Here is an 8,563-nt window from a genome sequence, read left to right as displayed (position 1 = left end):
AGATCCTGTGAGCTCTTGCTGTATGTAGAGCTCCCATCTGGTGCCAAACCACTGCTCTACAAAGGCCAGAAGAACTAGGGTGGCCAAGTTCTCTTGGGTGACTAGCCTCTAGAGTTTGGATGCATTTCTTTCAAGAGAGATTACTGAAATCCTAAGATTCTCCATTTTGCTCACAGAAGCCAAAAAGAAAGATTCTCATTTCCAGCCACACCAAATAGTCAAACACAAATTGTTCTTTGCAACATCCTTTCACCTTCATTCCATTTGCCATCCCAGCGATACCGCTGAATAAACTGAAACTATGAGTTTGATGGTGGTACAAACATAAGTGCAGACTCAACCTCTTCTAACAAAATTCATGTGAGGTAAAAAGGAAAGTGCTATAGAAGGGGGAAAATCTAACATTTTTTCCTTACTTTCTTTTTATCACTCCATGTGTTGGGTGTTGTGGTAGCCAGTCTCCAAGATGGCTCCAGTGATCCCTGCCACCTGTGTTGTCCCCTCCTATCTTATACCAGGGTTGGCCTGTGTGACCAATAGAATACAGCAGAAGAGATGGCATGTAACTTCCGAGATTAGGTATAAAAGCCTGCAGCTTCCATCCTCCATCCTGGGCATGCTCTCTCTCTCTCTCTTTCTCTCTCTCTCATGACTCATTCTAGGAGGAGCCAGCTGCCTTGTAGCAAGCAGCTCCGTGGAAAGGGCCGCATTGCAAGGGACTGAAGCTTCCTGCTGAGAGTCACATGAGTGATCTTGAAAGTGGATTCTCCTCCCCCCAGTCAAGCCTCGGATGACAGCAGACCCCGATGACACTGTAACTACAGCCTCTTGAGCCATCCTTAGCTAGAACCTGAGCTAACCTGCTCCTGGATGCCTGGCCCCGTGAGGGAAAGAAAATGTTTATGGCTTTAAGCTGCTAAGTTTAGGGGTAATCTGCTATGCAACAGTTAATAATAAATACAGGTGCTTTTCCAATGATACCCCACTTAAGCCTCTAACAACCCTGAGGGATTGTTATTGTCATATTTCAGTGAATCTAAGATGCCATTGAGGACTTCCCTGGTGGTGCAGTGGTTAAGAATCCGCCTGCCAATACAGGGGACACGGGTTCGAGCCCTGGTCTGGGAAGGTCCCACATGCCGCGGAGCAACAAAGCCCGTGTATCACTACTGAGCCTGCGCTCTAGAGGCTGTGAGTCACAGCTACTGAGCCTGCGTGCCACAACTACTGAAGCCCGTGCGCCTAGAGCCGACGCTCCACAACAAGAGAAGCCACTGCAAAGAGAAGTCTGTACACTGCAACGAAGAGTGGCCCCTGCTCGCTGCAACTAGAGAAAGCCCGTGCGCGAGCAGCAACAAAGACCCAACGCAGCCGATAAATAAACGTTCCTTTAAAAAAAAGAAAAAAGATGCCTCATTTATTCAATGAACCATTAAGAAAGGAAAGAAATGCTGTTAGACTATGACATGCCTTCACTTGTAAGATGTGCTCCAATTTCAGGTATGTGTAACAAAAATGTGCATCTTAGAATTGACAATGTTATCTGTTTTTTTTTTAATTTATGTTTTACCTACTTTCAGATTTATTTACTTATTTATTTTTACATCTCACATGTTATCTGCTTTTTAAGGCAGGAATTTCTTCTCATGCACTGGGGAAATGAAAGCTTTCTCTTCATCCCCATAATTTAGCTTTCTGTGGAGTAGCTACTTAGTATACATCCGTTAAGAGGTTTTGTTTTTACTAAAAAGGTCAACATGACCTCTAGGGCAAAGCTGGACTCAGCACAGATCTTGTTCTTAATTATAGATCTACATGGGAAAATTCTAAAAGACATAAGTTCTCCTAATTCTCATGTTAGGTTCCTTTCTCAGGTTCCTTTCTGGATTCTTAATCAACACTGTCCCGTACATTTCCTCTTTGTGATGTGCAAATGTACTGCATATATGGCCCTTTAACACCAGCTGGAGGCAGCTTCCAGCTCCTTGGAAGAGCTGACGTGAGGGTCCACACCAGCATTCTCGCTTACTTTATCTGAGCCAGACATTATCACTCCCACTGGACGTATGAGGGAAGACACATTAAGAAACTTGCTTAAGGTAACAAAACTAGAAAGCGACAAAGGTTGGGGTTCTAGGAAGCTGTTCTTACTGCTACGTCTCCCACGTCACTAGGCCTTCTCCAAAGAGCAGTGGTGTGGCCTCTCTCCTGACCTTAAATGATATTCACAGCAAAGCACAAAGGGCTGCCAATTCCTGTGAGAGTTTTCCGTGGTCTCTGAATGCGCCTTTTACATGAATAGCATGCTGTCTTTCATCTTGGGAACACAGAGTGTTTCGTAAATGTTATCTCATTAGTCTTCACAGCACCAGACCTTTTCAAACAAATGAGTTAATGTTTGCAGAAAAGTCCTTGAGATTTGAAGACTATAGGCACAGCATGAAGGTACAACATTGTTCTAAAGCCTGAAAAGCTGTCGTGGAGTCACAGCTTTGGAGACCTCTTCTATGAAAATGTCAGACTTTCGAAGAGATGGAGATAGAGGCAGAATTGGGGGAGGCAGAGCCAACAAAGCCATCTGTGGTTTGGAGAGGGAGTAGATCTATTAAGCAGAGCTGCCAAAGGGGATTCCGTTGGCAGCTCTGATCAGTTATTAGCGATTGCCTGATAAGCTGAGTATAGAAGGATTCTAAGGCCGTGTCTGGGCTCATTGGGAATGATTGGTGATGTCTGCCATGGGGACAGGACTGGAGAGTTTAAAGCATATGTTCCAGGAAGTTGCCCTTCTTGCTACAGATCAACCTGGGCTGCATATTAGAATCCGCTGAAGGGCTTTTTAAAAAAATACTGGTACCCAGGCCTCATCCTAGACCAAATGAATCAATTTCAGGGAGTGGGGCCTGGATATCTATATATTGATATTGTTTAAGTGCCAAGTGATTCTAATTGACATCCAGGTCTGAGATCCACTGAAGTGAGATTATCACTTTCTAAGGCAGTAGTTCTCAGTCTTGACTGTACATTGGGATTACATGGATTGTATTAAAAATTTATTGATGTCTAGATTGCTAGCCCGTATGTCCTGATTTAATTGATCTGGGGGGTGGTCTAGACACTGGGAATTTCAAAAGCACAGCAATTTTTTTTTATAGACAATTTTTTTAGAGCAGTTTTAGGTTTAATTTTAGCAAAATTGAACAGAAAGTACAGAGAGTTTGACTCACATATACCCTCTGTCCCCATGCAGATACAGCCTCCTCCATTATCAACATCCTCCACCAGAGTGGTACATTTGTTACAACTGATGAACCTGCAAGACACATCATAATCACCCAAAGTGCATTGTTTACATTAGAATTCACCCTTGGTGTTACACATTCTATACCTGAGCACCATTCTCCCATCTGGGACACCTACACAAACCATCGAACTCTGATGTTCTCTCCTGCATAGGGAGCCCTGAGGATGTGGACATGAATATTTCTCTCATTATACAAGATGAGACTCACCATTGCCTCTAGGGTGACACTTCCCTGGGCCAAAGAAACACCCAGTAGTTCACAGTTTACCTGACTCAAACGGCTCCCTGACCCTCTGGCCATGGGCGCTGAAGACTGATTCACCGAGCTTGCCTTTGCAGAAACTGGTTACTAATATGTCATTTCATTTCTGTCTCTTTCCAGCCTCCAGCTTTGCCTGTCATACAACCATGGCATGTCCTTTCCCCTAGTACCTCTGCACCTCTGCACAAGGGGAAGTATTGGCAAATGCAGATGGAAGTTGTTTTTCAACCTTTGCAGGGCTTTGTAGGTTTCATATACCACTGCCCATACTTACATACAAGCCCACCTCGTGATAAACACATTTGGACTCAGAAATGGAGTTGGTGGGAGAACTGGTTTGACCCTAAATTATGGAGGGATGAAATGTCTTATGATTGGGTTATTTATATCTCTGAAATTCTCCTGTCTCTCCTACTCAGAGAGGTCTCCCACTTGGAGACTAAGACAGCTACAATAGAAATTTTTTCTCCAAAATTGTGACATTGGAAGTTAGGACTCCCCCAAAACCTAGGGAGCTGGATTGCTGAAAGGGTACATAATATTTTCCTATAGAACTGGAGCAAGATGTACAAAGGTGGTACCCTGCACACCTATTCAAGAGCAGAAGAAATGAACAGAGTACATATCAGAGATCCTGTCCATTGAACAGGCAGCAGTTAATGATACTGAAATTTTTCTTTTCATCCTAAGCTCCCCGTTGTCATTCAAGGATTCCTCTGACCTCTAACCTCTATGGTTCTTTAATGAGTTTATCATGTTTCCAGCTCTGTGCTTTCCTTTTCACCTGCTGTTCACTTTCTTTCCAAAGCGGCAACCCTAGGGTCTGATAGTTAAATAATTTGGGAAGTTTTGAGTTAACCAGGCTTTTACAACAAGAATTCTTAGAGCTTAGGAAATGCGTGTGATGAATCTTCAGGAAGATTTGTATTGAATGCACTCTTTTCCAGGCTTTTTTTCTTTTTTTTTTCCTAGACTTTTTCAAGGACATGTCATAGGATATCTGTTTAGTTTAGAAGATGCTGATGAAGTTTCAGATAGAGACTGCTATCTCTTCCTCTGTTCTGAGTTGAATTGTGTTCCCTCAAAAAAGACACACTGAAGTTGTAATACCCAGCACCTCAGAATGTGACTCTATTTGGAAATATGGTCTTTATAGAAGCAATCAAGTTAAAACGAGGTCATTAGGGTGAGCTCTAATGCAATACTACTGGTGTCCTTGTAAAAAAGGGGAATCTGGACACAGAGATAGACATATACAAAAGAAAGACGATGTGAAGAGGCACGGGGAAAAGATGACCTTCTACAAGCCAAGAAATTCCTGAGGCTACCAGAAGCTAAGAGAGGCCTGGAACAGAACCTTCAGAGGGAGTGTGGTCTTGCTGACACCTTGATATCAGACTTCTGGCCTCCAGAAATGTGAGACAATATATTTCTGTTGTTGTAAGCTATCCAGTTGTGCCATGTTATTATGGTGGCCCTAGGAAACTAATACATCCCCTAATATCCATTCCTCTAGTTAGATGGTAGGCAAATTGGGTTCATTTTTTCTCTCTCTACTTCTTCTTTTTAAAAAATTTGAAAATTTTTATAATAAGCTTAAAAATAACAAAAATATTCATTTTTTTCCTCTTCTACTGTCATAGAATATCAACTTTTAGCTAGGCAAATGGGCAACTAGGCTAGAGGTCAGCAAACTCTTTCTGTAAAGGACAAGATAGGGACCTATCTTAGGTCTTGTGGGTCATGTGTTCACTGTCACAACTACTCAATTCTGCCATTGTAGCAGGAAAGCAACCATAGACAATATGTAAACAAATAAGCATGGCTGTGTCCCCATGACTCTATTTACAAAAACAGGCAGCAGACCAGATTTGGCCCATGAGCCATAGTTTGATGACCCCTGATCATTGAGCATCTATTGCATGCTAGGCTCTGATTTAGGAGCTGGGGATACAATAGTAAGCAATATAGTCAAGAACTCTGTCTGCTGGAACTTGGAAAGCTCCAAGCTGTGTCTCCGGCACCTTGTGCAGTGCAGGGCACACAATGTGCAATCCAGAAATATTGAACCAGTAAGTGATTGACAGTCCCCTGGCAGGAAGAGATGAACCAAGCTTTGGTGTCACTGGGCCAAGGGGAAACTCTGGGCCCCCTGAGATGCTAACTAAAGCCCAATGAAAGAATCTCCATTGATAGTTTGATTCCTTAACAAGGCAAAAACAAACCAACCTACATCAATAAGTTCTTATATGCACCAAAAAAAAAAACATGTACAAGAATGATCTTAGCGACATATTTCCTGGAAACAACCCAAATATCTGTTAATAGAATTATGGGTAAATCAACTGTAGTATATTCAAACAACGGAACACCATACAGCAAAGGAAACGAACAAACTACTGCTACATGAGGTGACACAGATGAATCTCAAAACTATTGCAAACTGAAACCATCTACTCCCCACCCTGAGCTTAGATACTGAGGACTGACACCATAAACCACTCCAGGGCTTACTGTTTATTAGGATTTTATTATTCCATAGTCTTTGTTAGCATAGCTTTACTATTCCAGGACACTCTTGCCCAGGCAAACAACTTTATTGTTCATTATAGGAACTTCCTGAAAGACCTATCATCTCGTCAATAGAAAACATCAACCGTTTCCATCTCAAGAGTCTTTGAACCTCTCACCTCAAAATTCTTGCCTTACTCTTCCCAACAATCCTAAAAGATATCATAATTCTTGTTAATCCTATTCAAGCCTTCCCATCAAAAGACTCACCTTAAACCAGAATTAAAATCTGAAATTCAACTTTTCCTTCCCCCTCCAACACACTACCAAAGGTCTTTCAAGGTGGTGTTCTCCCTGACGGCAGTAGGCAATACTCTCAGCTTTGTCTTATGAACAGATTGTCCTGGTGATATGCCAGGAGCCAGCATTCAACAGCATAATGTGTAGTGAGAAAAACCAGACACCAAAAAAACATGCTTTATGCTTCAATTTATATTGAGTTCAAGAATAGGCAAAAATAATCTGTGCTGATGGAAATCGGAACTGTAGCTACTCGAGAGGTACGTATTGCCTGGGAGACGACATGAGAGAGTTTTCTGGATGCTGGAGATGTCCTGTATCTTGATCTAGATGGTGGTTACATGAGTATACACATATGTAAAAGTTCGTTGAGAAGTACATTTTGTGCGCATTTTACTGCATGTAAAAAAAGGAGGATTTAATAAAAGATTTAAAATTTTTTGTTGAAGTTCAAAATTTAATAGGTGTCAGAGATTATGGGGAGAGCTGACTGTAGTTTTTAAATTATTGCTTTAGTCAAGGGGTCGCCTTAAATGACGTGGAGTCAGGTATTGTGAGAGATCCCAACATGGCGACCTCGGTTTTGCTTTCAAACCCTTCTAGGCATCATGTACACCGGAGACAGGAGAGGTCACTGCCATTGGCCTTGAACCCTGTACATGAATCGGTGATATTTGTACACATGTAACAAAGGAGGTTGTGGTGAGAATTAGCAATTGGAACACACAGTCTTCCACGTACAGGATGCAACTTGTGAATATAGACATCTTGAAACAGCCCTTCTTAGGGACTTACAGTGTTACTCCTGTAAAAACCTAATGTGTGGGATATTGCATAAAGGGACTCACCACCCCTTCCTCTATTGTAAGGATGTGGCTACATCAGTTAAGATTACATCCAGAATTGTGTTGACAAAATTGGGGGTAGAGACAGTGTAGATGGGTTCTGCTCTCATTATTTGTGGGATTCACCCATGTTGTCTCGTTTGCAGTAGTCTGTTCCTTTTAATTGCTATATAGTAGGAAAATGTGTGTACATATGTGGTGAGTGTGTGTGTGTGTGTGTGTGTGTGTGAGAGAGACAGAGAGAGAGAGAGAGAGAGGGAGGGAATCTGTTTGATCTGTTCCAAGAATTAACATGAAATCCAGCTCCAGAAAGGCCTAGCAGACTTCTATAACTGGAGTAATCAAAATAAGTATCTAAATTGACAAAGATATACACACACACACACACACACACACACACACACAGAAATATTTCATGTGAAAAGGGAAGGAGGAACAATTTGTACTACTTTTGGGTAGGTGACTCAGTTCCTCTACTTGTTCAAACACGTTTCATTTTCACAAACCAGGCTGAGCCAAGTCCTATAAACCCACGCTGTTGTTAACCCTCCTCTCATCTCAGAAATGTAAAATGAGGAAAATTCAGGCTGTGCTACAAAATGTCCTGATAAAAGGCCAATGCTTAAAGTAGAAGTATTTCATAACTTTCATTTTTAAAATGAAAAAACAGATACGTATTTGATATTTATAAAACATCTCATTTAGTAGCTAGACGACGTAGATACCATGTACTTATGTTTCCCAAACACAGAGTGGGAATTATGGTTTTCCCCATAATATTTTTAGCCTGTAGTCACTGCCAATCTCACCTGGCTCATCCCTCCACCTAATTGCAGACACAATTATTCTCCAGTGTTTACCATGGAAGGATTCCTCTGTTCACCCACAAGAACAATGGTTTTTTCGTACACTTGGGAAGTGTCCTTTAAAGACTGTGGACTGTTCCCTGAATTTTAGGATCTGAATCTTTCTTTTCTCTTTTTTGTTTTCTTCCCCAAAGTAGTATATGTTTATAGGAGACAATTCAGCAAGTATAGATAAGCAAAATGAATCAAGACAAAAATCACCCAGAATCTGATCCAAATTACTTTTTAGTATATGCATATGTTATAAATATAAATATACATAATATTTTACTGTGTTGACTACATTTTATCAAACCAGTTCCTTGTTGTCAGACATTTAAGCTCTTGTCATTTTTCTAGGTATAAACAGTACTCCCAAAATTATCCCTGGAAACTGAACATCCTTGATAATCCTCTTAAAATAAAGGTCTAGGGTTTCCCTGGTGGCGCAGTGGTTGGGAGTCCGCCTGCCGATGCAGGGGACGTGGGTTCGTGCCCC

This window comes from Monodon monoceros, unplaced genomic scaffold (assembly GCF_005190385.1).
Source record: "Monodon monoceros isolate NGI ecotype Baffin Bay Population unplaced genomic scaffold, NGI_Narwhal_1 Super_Scaffold_11, whole genome shotgun sequence".
Classification (NCBI taxonomy): Eukaryota; Metazoa; Chordata; class Mammalia; order Artiodactyla; family Monodontidae; genus Monodon; species Monodon monoceros.
Note: the sequence above shows the minus strand (reverse complement) of the source record.